Source organism: Pteropus alecto, unplaced genomic scaffold, assembly GCF_000325575.1.
Source record: "Pteropus alecto unplaced genomic scaffold, ASM32557v1 scaffold3, whole genome shotgun sequence".
Classification (NCBI taxonomy): domain Eukaryota; kingdom Metazoa; phylum Chordata; class Mammalia; order Chiroptera; family Pteropodidae; genus Pteropus; species Pteropus alecto.
The window spans coordinates 44,877,817-44,893,250 of NW_006442484.1; the positions used below are offsets into that span (position 1 = coordinate 44,877,817).

Consider the following 15,434-nt stretch of genomic DNA (forward strand, 5'->3'; position numbering starts at 1 on the left):
TTACAAGAACCCCAGAAACCATTTAAGAAATGGCAGTACCCAAGGAAAGCGCGAAGTCAAGAACTGTGAAACAGGTGAGAAGAACTGTTTTATTTTATCCACAACTGCCCCTTCCTCAAGTCAGCACAAGTCAGCTTGGCTTATGGCTTCTCTCTTGGTGTTGAGGGGTTGGGGGAGAATGGTCGGACATGTGTCAAACATTCTGGCTTTTCAGAGGGCTGCACAAGAACTGGTTACTGTCTTGCCTGATTCGGAATGCTAATGAAACTGGCATATTTGGATGCCGGGGGTGGGGGGTAGCAGTGGGACAGAGTGCTGAAAGCAAGGGAGAGCAGGAACAGCTTGCTGCAGTATCAGAAGCTTGCTCCCGTAGGACCAGAGAACCTGCAGTCTCACAGACACCAGAAAGTACAAGAGATGATGACAAACAAACTCTCTAATTAGGAAGTTACACACAAGCCCAGAGAAATCACATAATCCCTCCCCACAAAAAGGTGTCAGAAAACCCCAAAATCTCTACCTAGGCTGACTGGAGAAGGTCTTCCTCTAGATGAAGCCAGTCTATAAAGACTAGACGATGCTTTTAAAAATGCATAAAACTTAGCAAAAAGAAAAAAAAAATCACAAATCACATGAAATACCAGGGAAATACTGTCTAATCAATGGAACAAAAATTAATCTCCAGAATCCAAACCCAAAGAAACAGAGATCTATTAATTACCTGACAAAGAATTCACAATAATTTTCTTAAAGAGGCTCAATGATCTAAAATAGAGCAGACAGACCACTAAGTGAAAAGAAATCAAGAAATAATGCATGAACAAAATAAGTATCAAAAAGAGATAGAAACTACATAAAGAAAGAACCAAACAGAAATTTTAGAGCTAAATAATACAATAATTAGAAAAATGCAACATCAGATGTGGTCAAACAGAAAAAAAGAATCAGCAATCTTGAAGACAAGTCATTTAAAATTATTGAGGCAGAGGTGCGAAAAGAAAAAAGAATGAAGACAAGTGACGCTCTTAAGGGACTTATGAGGAAAGCGCGAAGTCAAGAACTGTGAAACAGGTGAGAAGAACTGTTTTATTTTATCATCAAGCAGACCAATATATGGGAGTTTTGGAAGACGAGAAGAGAAAGGGACAGAGGGCTTATGTGAAGAAACAATGACCAAAAACATCCCAAATTGGAAGGAGGAAATGGATATATAAATTCAAGAAGCTCAAAGAACTCCAACCAAGATGAACTGAAAGAGGTCCACATCAAGACCCATAATCAAACTGTCAAAAGTCAAAGACAAAGAAAGAATCTTGAAAGCAGCATGAGAAAAGTGACTTATCATGTACAAGGGAGCTTCCATAATATTATCAATGGCTTTCTCAGCACAAACCTAACAGGCCAGGGGGAGTGGGATGATGTATTCAAATTGCTACAGGAAAAAATACTGCCAGCCAAGAATATTACATCTGGCAAAAATGTCCTTCAAAAATTTAGGAGAAATAAAGACTTTCCCAGGTAAACAAAAGGTGAAGGAATTCATCATCACCCGACCTGCTTTATAAGAAATGCTAAAAAAAGACCTGCAAGTTGAAACAAAAGAAGGACACTAGACAGCAACGTAAAAGCATATAAAAATATAAAGCTCTGCTAGTAAGTGTAACTTTATAGACAAATATAGAATACTGTTAATACTGTAAAAATGGTGCATAAAGCACTTCTAATTCTTGTACAGAATTTCAAACACAATAGCCTAAAAATAATTATAACATTATGTTAATGAATACACAATATATAAAGATGTAATTTGTGAAATCAGTAACATAAGTGGAGATGGTAAGATATGAGTTTTGTATACAACTGAAGTTTTATCAGTTTAAAATATATTGTTATAACTATAAGATGTTTTGTGTAAGCCTCATGGCAACCACAAGAAGATACACAATAGAAGATACACAAAAGAAAATTAGAAAAAAATCAAAAGCATGTTTATACAAAAAAATCAATGAAACACAAGGGAAGGCAGCAAGCTAGGAAAAGGGGGATAAAATAGCTATGACAAACAGAAAACAATTAACAATACAGCAATAGTAAGTCCTTCTCTATCAGTAATTACTTGAAATGTAAATGGATTAAAGCCCCCAATCAAACGACAATGAGTAGCTGAATGCATAAAAAAAAATTCAACTTTATGCTGTCTACAAGAGACTCACTTCAGATAAAAAAAATCCACACACAAAAAAGGCTGAAAGTGAAAGGATGTAAAAAAAACATCCTATGCAAATGGTAACCAAAAGAGAGCAGTGGTGGCCATTTTTATATTAGATAAAATAGACTTTAAGTCAAAAACTGTCACAAGAGACAAAGAAAGATGTTATATAACAATAAAAGGGTCAATTCACCAGGAAGATATAACAATTACAAATGTATGTATGTACCTAAAATCAGAGCACCCAAATATATAAAGGAAACATTCACAGAATTGAAGGGAGAAATACACAGTTACAAATTAATAGTAGATTTCAATATCTCACTTTCAATTATAGAACCACTAGACAGATCAATAAGGAAAAGAACTTGAACGACATTGTATACCACTTCGACCTAACAGATATATACAGAACACTCATCCAACAGCAGCAGAATATACATTCTCAGACACAGAGAGAACATTCTCCAGGATATATCACATGTTAGGTCACAAAACAAGTCTTAAAAAATTTAAGAGGACTGAATCATACCAAGTATCTTTTCCAATCACAATGGAATGAAACTAGAAGTTAACAGTAGTAGGAAAACTGGAAAATTCACACAAATGTGAAAATTAAACAACACACTCTTGAATAACCAATGAGTCAAAGAAAAAATCACAAGAGAAATCAGAAAATACCTTGAGACAAATAAAAACAAAAACACAAAGTACTAAAAGCTTATAGCAATAAACACCCACATTTAAAAATCTCAAATCAACAATCTAACTTTATACTTCAAGGAACTAGAAAAACAAATCAGTTAACAGAAGGAAGAAAATAAAGATTACAGCAAAAATAAATGAAACAGAGCACAGAAAAACTATCAAAAAAACTGAACAAAACTAAGAATTGATTTTTGAAAATATAAATAAACTGACAAACACTTAGCCAGATATAAAGACAGACATACAGACAAATGGAACAGAATGGAGAACCTAGAAGAAACCCTCCTGTATATGGTTAAATGATCTCTGACAAGGGTGCCATGGCTAAATAGTGGAGAAAGAATAGTCTCCCTAATAAATGGTACTGGGAAAACTGGATATCTACATGCAAAAATACAAAGAAGGGCCTTTATCTTACACCAAAAATTAACTCAAAATGGATTAAAGACTAAATGTAAGGCCTGAAACTATAAAACTCCTAAAAGAAAACAGGGTAAAATTTTCATGACAGTGGAATGGGCAATGATTTCTTGAATATGACACCAAAAGCACAAGTAACAAAAACAAAAATAGACAAATGGGACTACTCAAACAAAAACTTCTGTACAGCAAAAGAAACAATCAACAGAGTAAAAAGGTAACCTACAGAATGGGAGAAAATATTTGCAAACCATATATCAGAAGGGGTTAATGTCCAGAATATAAGCAGAACTCAGGCAATTCAATAAGAAAAAATAATAACTTGATTAAAAAGTGGGCAAAAGACTTGAATATAGTTCTCAAAAGAAACTATGTAAATGGCCAACATGCATAGGAAAAGATGTTCAGCATTACTAATCACCAGAGAAATCAAAACAATGAGGTATCACTTCATACCCATTAAGATGGTCACTATTAAAAAATAAATAAATATGGTTTGGCAAGGATGTGGAGAAATTGAAACCCTTGTGCACTGTCGATGAGATTGTAAATGATGTAGCCATGAGAAAGAGTATGAAGGTTCCTCAAAAAATTAAAAAACAGAACTATCATATGACCCAGCAACCCTACTTTAGGATATATATACAAAAGAAAACAGACCTTGAAGAGATATTTGCATGTTCATGTACACTGCAGCGTGAGATTGTAAATGATGTAGCCATTATGAGAAACAGTATGAAGGTTCCTCAAAAAATTAAAAACAGAACTACCATATGACCCAGCAATCCCACTTTAAGATATATATACAAAAGAAAACAGACTTTGAAGAGATATTTGCATGTTCATGTACACTGCAGCATTATTCAAAGAAGACAAGATGTGGGGGCAATCTAAATGTCCATCAAAAGATGAATAAATGAAGAAAATATAAGCCAATTATAAAAAAAAATACTACATAATTCCACTTCTATAAGATATCTAAAGTAATCAAACTCAGAAACAGAAAGGAGAATGGTAGTTGCCGGGGGTGAAGGAAAGGGAGAGTTGTTCAACGGTTACAGAGTTTCAGTCATGAATGGTGAAAAAGTTCTAGAGATCTGTTGGACAACAATGTGCATAAACTAAGCAATACTGTAATCTATACTTAAAAATTATTAAGAGGGTAAAAGATATAATTTTTTCCAGAAAAATTAGGGTATAGATTAGGAGTACCAAAAGGACAACACATTGAGGCATATTAATAACTGCTCTTTCCTCAGCAAATCCAAATACAGCTCTTCGATACAAGACAACAGAAGTTATTATCCATAATATGCGGCTATTTGAAAAATTATCCTTATTCATGACAGAGGTTTCTGAAATCTGACTCAACTATAATTATTAATTACGTGTGTGTGTGTGTGTGTGCGCGCGCAAAGTTTCCATTTTCCTCTCAGCTCAACTCACAGGAATTGTTTATTTTTATTGACAGAGGAGAGCTGAAGATTTACTAATGTCTTCAGTCAGTATAGGACTGACATGAATGTGACTGAATCTAGACACTGAAACATTTCTGGGGCAAGGAGAAAATGAAAGGCTTTACAAGTTAATTAAAAATGACACCTACACTGGACTCTAAAGCCACATCTATGAGAGCTTCCACGACATTTATAAAGTCCTCAACTATTTTTGGCTTCAATATTTTTACTCATATCAGTTGGAAAATGAAAGTCACAAAGGCCAAATCTAAAATTAAATAGAAAAAAACACATTTTTAAAATAAAGAGCCTGGCTTATATTCCTGAGGCAGAATTGGATACTGCTGCATAACTCATTAACTTCTTTATGTATCCAATATGATAAAGATTAAGTTTCTAAAAGCGAAAACCACAAACCTCTCCACATCTTCAAAATTCATTATATTTGTTGTTCAAATGTCAGACTCAACTAGTTAAATTTTAATGTGTATCAACCATATATATAATATACACCTGTCATATAATGGTATAAACTATACTTTTATACACTATAAATGTCATATCAACATTTAAGTCACATATACACTTTAGTGAAATGGCTTATAATATGAAAAATAGGGGAGGGAGGAGAGAAGTAAAGAAAAAGAGGAGTTTCTTTTTCCATTTGCTATTGATATATTCTGGCAAATCTAAAATTGGTGTGTTCCAAAATTCTGAAATCTGTGTGTTCTGGCAAAATCTGACAAGAAAAAGTTGTATAATTATTTGGAACCTCGTGCTCTTTCTTATTCATAATGGATGTTCCAGTTTCCGAAAACCACTGAAATTTAAAGAAAGAAAAGGTAATTTTTCCTGAAATAAGCAATACCTTAATCACTTTGTATACTTGCTGCATTTTTATTATTTTGTACATTATAATCTGAGAGAAAATGTATTCATTCTTCTGTATTTTGACAGAGCAGAAGCCTATTCTTGAACAGCTGACAGCATAAATGACAAAAATTGATTATTTCCCTAGGATCACGACAAAATTATCTTTAGAGAAAGAAACGTGTCCGCATATTGTGTGTGTGTAATATGAGAGTGATATCCATATATATAAATAAATGTATTTTTTCAGACATTTCTAAGATATGCTAGTTCTATTGGGAGGATAATTTTAAAAATTAAAACACTCCAAAGTTGAGCTCCACAAAATACCAGTTCATAAAAGCAATGAAAAGGTTCATTAGCCTATCAGGGTGCTAGTTGAACTACAAATATATGTACTTTTATTTTGTAAACAAACATATAACTTGATAAAAAAAATACAATATAAAAAATAACTACAATGGAACTGAAAGCTTGCTAAACAAGATAGCTCTGACAAACTAGAGAGTATAGGCTCCTCTGAACTGATCACAATCTGTTCTCTTCTGGGACTATCAATAAAGAGAGATGTGTGGTGAAAAGGGGAAGAAAAAAAGGAAAGGAGAATCAGCTTTTAGTATTTCCCAAAACGAATCACTTACGTTTAAGGTAAAATCTGACAGAAACTCATCATACCAAATTCCTTGAACGTAGTTAGATCGGATTCTCCTTTACACAGTCATAGCCCCCTATGCTTTTCCCCTCCATAGCTCTTGCCTCAGTTTTAATTTTATACGTGGAGGAGAATTTCATTAAAGTCTAATCCTCTCACTACCTGATAACTCCATAAGGCCAGGGACCATGACTATCTTGTTTATCCTTGTATCCTCAGCACCCAGTAGAGTAACTCCATAAGGCCATGTTGTTTGTTTATCCTTGTATCCTCAGCACCCAGTAGAGTAGAATTATAATTTAAAAAAACAAACAACAAAGCAACAAGAATAAAAAATGCTTTTAAAAAATGCCAAAAATATTATTTTAGGGCCAGTGAGACTATTTTTCTTTTCCTATATTTCTGCATTTTACATTGTTTCCATATTGCACATGTTAATAAAGTTTATGATGGACCTAAATTTAAATAAATAAATATGATAAATGAAAATCAGAGTTTTAAGAAATTGGCAAGTAAAACTTGACCTTATGAAGAATTAATTAAAAATAGCAAACTTCAAACTTCTCACATATTTACTGACATGGAAAATATTCATGATCTATAGCTAACTGAAAAAGTATACCATAAAACAGTGTACTTGGTATGGAACCATATTTGTTTAACCCAGGTAGTAGGATTAAAGGTGAATTTTTGCTTTTCTCCATTTTCAATGTTTTCTTTATTATATATACAGTAGGAAAAAATAATCTTTTTAAACAGCTAAATAATCTCTTCATAGCTGTTTAAATACACAAATACTGTTGTGTATTTACAATATATTTCAATTTGCAACCATTTTCAGAAACATCTTTTTTCAAGAAAGAGATGCCTTATATTAAACTACCTACTCCCTACTGTGTCTCATGAATTACTTTCTATAGTCTGTTTTATTAAAGCATACTTGACCTGTGGGTCCTTCATATAAACTGGAATTATTATAGCAATATTTTTTTAAAAGCTCAGGGCACTGATATCATGGTATTACATTTTAAAGTAAATTATGCTATCCTTTCTATCAACAGCAATTTACTGATATTGCAGGACTATTAAATTCTATTGTCATAAGGGTTATCACATACTCTTATATCCAGAAAACTTCCCAAAAAGTGATTCATAATCTTAACTAAGAGAAGCAGAAAACCATTTTCAAAAATTATCCTGCAGAACATTATTTTCCACTTATTCCAAATAGCACAACAAGAAGGTTTGCAGGAAATGAAATGAAATGAAACCATGGTAACCAACCAAACCTATCATGAGCTATTAGATCAAAAGAACACATAGTACATTACACGTCAACGCCTACCAGTAGCATAATCCTTCCCCAGTTTCTTTTGATCCTCTTTCTCAAACATGAAAAAAGCTTTCGACTAATATTCATATTTTAAAAATGTGAAAGCCCCCTTACTATAATTCTCTGACTTTATCCAAGAACTCTCTAGTTGAGTTCACTTTAAAAGTCAACCAAATATTCTGAGATTCAATTAAGAATTGTTTTTTTTCAATTAGAAAAATTATTTTTTATTTCAATGCATTTTATCATTTTATAATATATTAGTAACAATTTATTCATGCTAAATTTTCATAGTAAAGATTAAATATATTAAAATAAAATAAAATTACATAGAAAAATAATACATACTATTATTTTTCTAAATTGTTATTGCTATTTTCCTTTGAAAAGTTATCCAACCTCACCACAAAATTATTTTTATAAGCACAAATGATCACCAAATGATTTTATAATAAAATTTTTGCTTAAATAACTTTATATATATTTTATTTGGCTTTTCTCTTTTTGAGGGGAGTGGTGGTAAAAAGTTAACCACTGAAATTAGTTGAGTAAATCTCACCCTTAACAGGCTTTAAACAAATGTTTGTCTCCTTTATAAAAATGGTATTGTGTTGACAACTTAAAAATTATTATTAAAAATACACTGATTTTAAAAGCCAAGTTTACTCTTATGCCACATCCCTTGTTGACGTATATAAAATACTGTAAATTTTATTATTTTGGACTTTTTTTTAAAACAAGTTATTGTCTCTGTTTCTTAGCTTTTTGTTCTTTAGCAAGTTGTCTTGATTTTCTTATCTACATAATGCAGAATATATAGTATCTACCATGTAAGCTTATTTTATAGATAAAACTGAGTTTTACAACCTAGATGTCATGAATAGAGGTTACAGTTACAAGCTATCAAACTGTCCAGCCCTTTCACAGGCCAGGGAGGTCGGATGCAACTGACGTATATAAAATGGGCAGTTCACATTTGACCTTGATCAGCCTTACCCATTTACCTCCATTTACCATATAACATCGTCATTTTCAATAGGTGCCACAATATGAAAAAGTATTGGAAAATACTGAAAGAAAATTCACATAAAACATTTACCATAAAATATGTACCTGACAAAGTATTCAGTAAATGTTAACTATTATTTTATTTATAAAACTGTTAAATCCATTAATAAAATACTTGTGTATGCCAAATCATTCAAGGAAAGGAGGCATATTATCAACACTTTAGAGGGCTATATCTGATTCCAAGTAACAGATCTTAAGAGAACCGAGTATGTTTTCTACTGTATCTTGAAGTAGATACACAAGTAAGATCCTAGATTCCCTTTGCAAAAGTAGGTAACCAGGGAATCAGAGTTATTTCTCTCATATCAAAGTTGCTGTTGATTAGCCCCAAAATGTACTTGAAACTCAACTCCACCCTAAGTGAAATGCTCAATGGAATTTGCTGTATGTTGTGCCTCTAAAGTACGAAAAATCCTTGAAATCAGCTTTTTTGATTTCTCTACATTTGCTTTAAACCCATTGCTATTTTGAGGAAACTAAAGTTTGAGCAGATAGTATACCAGTGAATAAAAAAACCATGCTAAGCATATAAGTGTGAAAAATGAAGTGCCATTTAAGATTAAGGTGCAAATCAAAACCACAATGAAATACCACTTCATACCCACTAAGATATCACATCCACTGTTTAAATCAAAGACATAATAAGTGTTGGTGATGAGTACAGAAAATGAAACTTTCATAAATTGCTGGTGGGATTATAAAATGGTAAAAACACTTTGGAAAAACTTTTGGCAGTTCCTCAAAATGTCAAACACAAAGTTACAATATAATCCAGCAATTTCACTCCTAGGTATAAATGCAAGAGAAGTAAAAACATATGTCTACCCATAAACTTACACACAGCATTATTAATTATGAATAGCATTATTCATAATAGCCAAAAAGTAGAAACAATCCAAATGCCCATCGACTGATGAATGAATAATCGAATGTGGTATACATGCAAACACTGAAACATTATTTGAACATTATTCATTAATAAAAAGGAATAAAGTAGTGATATATGTGACAACATGACTGAACCTTGAAAACACGCTAAGGGAAAGAAGGCAGTCACAAAAGAACACATACATGATTCCATTTATATGAAATATCCAGGATGTATAACTCTAGAGAGACAAAAGTAGGTTAATGGTTCCCTGGGGCTGGGAAGGTTGGGGAGAAATGGGAAGTGACTGCAAATGGGTATGGAGTTCCTTTTTTAGGGTGATTAAATGTTCTAAAATGGATTTTGTTGCATAATTTTGTGAATGCACTAAAAAACCACTGAATTGTACACTTTAAATGGGTGAATTGGTATGTTATTTATAACTAAATAAAAAGAAAAAGGTTTTTTAAAAAAGAGTAAGATACCATAGCATACAAAAGCCAAGCTTGCAAATAAACTTAGGAAATAAAGATTGCAATTTTGCAATACACATAAATGGTGCTTGGTTGCCGTAGGTAGATGTTTCAGAAAGCTCTTTGGATAGGAGGCAAATCCTTTTTGGTCCAGGAAAAAAAAAAATCAGAAAACAGGAAGAAAAGGAATCAATGAGGCAATTTGCCCTTCAATTTTTTTATCTATCAATTTAATACTTTTGTAAGAAGTCTTTTAGGCTTATTTATCAAATGGACATGTGGGGAAAAAAGGAAGAAATGGGGAGGGTGTCTATCTGAACTTACTAAACAGAAAAGGCCTGGAAGATTTTTTCCTTCTTTTCTTCATCAACTCCCAGCATTTAATTCTAACTTATTAACTGAAAATAAGAAATAACACAAAGGCTGTTAATACTCAGACTACATATTTTAAGTTTTCTCTCCCTGCAGACAGACCACTTGGAAAGCCATTAATCAGAAGGCAGCTTGGTGGGCATGGAGTCCAGAGCAAGAGGAACTGAGTAAATTAAATATTTAATGGAATATTTCTCAAAGTGTGTTCCACAGAGGGATTCCATTGAAAGAGGTCTCATGATCAAATGAGTTTGGGAAATGCAGTATAGCTATATTTAAGAATACTCATATGGCTCCTCGTATTCATCTCCATACTAGAGATAGCACTGTCAGTGTTGGCCTGGATACCTCTCCCTTTCCCACAGGCCCTGATTTTCTTTGGTAGATTTAAAAAATTATATTCATGCATTATAAAAAAAATCAGGCACTCGAAAAGGTACAAAGAAGTAAAAAGCACCTTTAAATTTGTCACTCAGAGATGAACACGGTGATCATTTTGGTGTTCATCTTTTAGACATTTCTCTACTTACATATATACACAATAGATATATAATTTTGCATAAAGTATGATACGATACATAATGTCCTGTATAATGAATTTTATTTTTCAGATTAACATAGGCTATATATATTCCAGAATTTACCTGGTAAGAAATATATTTTTTAAAGAAAATATAATAAATGTTTAAACATAGTTACATTATGACTTTTCAGTTTTTAAATTCTCATATGTTCTCTCTTATTTAAAATTTTACCAAGTAATTCTTATCTTGATGGTTGATCAGCATAAAACCAACAGGAAAGTGCCAGTACTATGAGCATAAAGCATTCTCTGGAATATGTTTGATTCTGGCCCGGAATATCCAGGTATAGGGTTTAGGAATTATTAAGACTCTTGCACATATGTCATCTTATTCTTCTCCCAAATTAGAGAAGCTAAAATGAGTCAGACTTAACAGAAATGTCTCTGGAATTGCCAAATTTGGAGTTTCTCCTCAAAGTGAACCCTTTAAAATCTGTAAGATATCTAGAAACCCTTTTAAAGATCAGTTCTCCTTAAGCACGGGAAAACTGCTTACTAAATTAATTATCTAAATAATTCTGGTACAACTTAGTTCCTACCACCCTTCCCACTCATTATTCTTATTGCTCCCACAATGATCTTTCTAAATTATGAATGTAACCATCACTCTCTTCTATTAAAAGTCTTTATTGATTCCCATTTCCTAAAGATAAAGTCCAAATTCTTAAGCATGAAATACCAGGCTTTCCTGGCAAACTTATTGCTAAAGCTTCCTGTACTCTCAAACCCCAGCAGCCTGCCATACACCAAATATTCTATGGTGTTCTATATATTCCAGCCTTGGCCGTTTCTTTTTCTGCAAATGCTCGTTTTTCATCACATCCTATCCTTCTACCTGGCAAACTTCTACTCTACCTTTAAGAGGCAGTTTAAATGTCTTCTTCCTTGATGCATTTGGATGGTACCTGGCAGAATATAGAAGCTCAGCAAATGTTGCTAATTTTGATGATGCAGTTACCTGGGAGATTATGTTAATTACCTAATTTAACAATAAAGACCAAGCTCCTGACTTTCATGAAAGGCCTAACACATTTTAGTGAAATGCCAGGGATAAATATTTTAAGATATATATTAGTCAAAAGTACCATGGATTTCAATGTGCTAAAATAATTAACATAATTAGGTTTTCCATATCACCTTTAAAATATTAAATTGTTTTTAAGTCAATTTGGAGTCTACGACCATGCCACCCTGAACAAGCCCAATCCTGTCTGATCTTGGAAGCTAAGCAGAGTCAGGCCTGGTTAGTACTTGGATGAGAGACCACCTAGGAAGACCAGGTTCTGTAGGCGTTAAAAAAAAAAAAAAAAAAAAAAAAATAAGGAATTGTAAGCTGACAAGGTCTTTGCAATCTGTGAGGTCAACCAAGGGTTGCCTTGCCTAAAAATCAGTCGGTCAGTCAGTCAGTCAATTTGGAAAATATTTTAAAACAATTTTGAAAATACTAGGCAAAAGAACATCAATAAAACAGAATTTATAACACTTGGTGCCTCTCCTCATATAAATCTTTAAGTGGAACTCATACCAAATTTTCTTACTATTTACCAAAGCAAAAACCAGATGTACTACTTTAACAAGAAGCTGATCAGGACTGAAAGATTTGGAGAGTTACACCATTGACTGATCCTCACTGTCTAACAAGGAAATGACTTTAATGAATACCTACTATGCTGTATAGTGTAACTGTATCCACTTTCCCTCTTCACTTCAACCTTTTCCTTCTTTTAAAACAAGAAAACCAGAATTTATTTGGTCATCCAGACTTCCTCCCAAAGCTTTATCTTCTAGCAGAAGCTGACCTCATCTTCCAGGTCCAGGAGCCAATACTAGTCAGATAAGTAATCAGTACATGCATTTCCCTGCAGATTGTTACTGGCCCCAGGGCAAGAAAGGAAGATCCACACTGGCTGACCCATCTGATGCATTCTGCATGAGAAAGGAGAGGTTGCCTGTACTCTCTCACCAGGTATAAACAAGGATGCACACCACACTGTTGGAGAATAAATATTAGCACAACTACTTTAGAAAAAACTGTCATTAGCTAATAAAGCAAGAGATATAATAAAGCAAAAGCTGCAATTTTACATATATGGAAATATTCTAGCGAAAATCTTAACATGCACCAGGAAACATTTACAAGACGATCATACACTGCAAAACTGTCTTTAACAGCGCCAAACCAGAAACCACCCATGTGTCCATCCATAGTAGGATGGACAAATAAATTATATTTGTTTAATGGATTATTATATAACAATGAAAAGAAATAAATGATAGCCATGTTCTGCTGTAAGGATAAATCTCAGGAACATAATGTTGAATGAAAAAAAAATGAAGAATATATTCTACATGTTTTATTTACTTTAAGTATAAAACCAAACAAATCGAAATAATGTATTATGTAGCAATACTAACATATGTTATAAATTTATAAAGAAAAGCAAGGGAATGATAATCGAGATAAGGCTGCAAGGCTGCCAGTGTGAGGAACAGGAGGAAGCAGGGAGAAATAGGGAAGGGATATACAGTATACAGGAGACTCCAAAGGAAGGGCTATTTCTTAAAATAGATGCTGGGCATATAACAGTTATAATATCATGATATTAAATAATTTCTATATTTCTTACAAGCATTCTTTTGTATATATTTAATACTTAATGAAAATGATAATAAAAAACATGCACTGGTTCTATCTCTTTTCATTTGTCACCCCATATGTACAACACAACCTAATAATTTTTTCTTTTGGTTAGAAAAAATACATAATGACATAAAATATGTTTAAAGAATTAGTTTTAAAACTATGAAAATTATAAAAAATGTTTCCAATCAAACTTCTTAAATTATCTTAGGTTTACATACAACTGTTATTTGCCATATCTCATTAAACTATAGCTAATTCAAATGTTGTCAAAATCAACATACCAAAAACCCCCCAAGTCACTTTGAAACACTTCTTTCTTCATAAAGTATAATCTAATGCCTGGGCTTATTTTCGACTACACACTCCAACCATGTGGTTGCTTGTCTATATGCTTCCTTTGTATAATAAACTTTCATTGAGCAGCAATCATTTTTCCTAAACCAGGGGGTCAACATGAGCAAAGGCAGAAAAGCCAGACAAGGCCTGGCCTGAAATTCAGGCTGAGATGAGATATGAGAGAAGATGGTGCTGAAGAAGAGGGTAAAATATCAGCCACAGAATTCCTTCCACGCCATGGAATGAAAATCTCTTCTGAATGCAGAAAATTGGTATTGTGACATTACATATACAATAGGTACTATTCTAGGTAATACCTCACACTTATACACAAAGATCATCAGTGAAGGATTAGGCCTCCACAAGTATGGGGGAGGTGTCAATGATGGGTCAAGGTGTGATCTTTGAAACTTGTGCCCTACTCAACACTACAACCTTGTTAATTACTACATCAGATTTTAAGACTGACTGTCATTTACAATACCGTGGAAGATACATTAGAGGTACAAGGGCTGGATACAGGGAGATCTCTTAGGAGTTACTGAACTAGTCCAAGCTTATTTAACCCAAACACTCAGATGACCAGACTATTTGGAAATGTGGTGTTTGAAGAATCCTAGAATTATAAAATGTTAGGAATAGAAAGATGAAGAACCCAACTTTAAGGAATTCTGTGATTTGCCCCAAATCAGTTTTCTAGTTCAGTTAGTGGCAAAATGAATAGGTATTTGAATTCCCAGACCAGATTTTCCCCTGTATACTATAATCTAAACCTGAAAAACAATATAATTAGTTAAGTAATTGAAGGAGAATTTATACTTTAATCGTTTGCCATACAAAGCGAATTTCCATGAACTCCTGTAACATACTCTTTTCTTCAAGTATGCAATCGATTCAGAATTCGGTATGAAATAATAGTGAATTATACCATTATTTTTGTCAGAAAAATTAATATTAAATCCAGTGGTGAGAATAAGAACAGTCCCTGACCACATAGGCATAAGTGAGTGGAGGAGTTAGACATGGTCGTATTAGAGTTCTAGGCAACAACATCACCTTTCTAGTCTCTTTGTGGCTACAAAAAAAAAAAAGTCATTTGTTAGACCTCTTTCTTAGGAAGTTTCTATGATTAAGTCTTTTCAGAGGATGGATGAATAAACGCGCGGATGAACAAGAGAAGGAATGAACAAAGACAACGGATAATCATTCTAGGCCTTTGGAGAGGCAATAGTGTAGAGTGATTAAGAACACAGGCTCTAAAGCCAGATAGTCTGGAGGTTCATATACCAGCTACACAAATTATTAAATACATAACCTTAGCCAAGTTATTCAACCTCTAGTTCCTCTGTTTCCTTATCTGTAAAGTGGAGAAAGCAACGGGGTACATAGATCCTGGAGTTGCTGTAAAGATTCAATGAGGTTACAAGCCTGGCAGAGG

At 33.2% G+C, this 15,434-nt stretch overlaps 1 protein-coding gene and 1 pseudogene across 1 annotated transcript in view; one reads left to right on the forward strand and one right to left on the reverse strand.

The window, feature by feature from the left end:
• CHN1 (chimerin 1) overlaps positions 1-15,434 on the reverse strand; it is a 148,005-nt gene that overhangs the window by 82,115 nt on the left and 50,456 nt on the right. The window lies entirely within an intron of this gene.
• LOC112470756 lies at positions 12,190-12,308 on the forward strand (annotated as a pseudogene).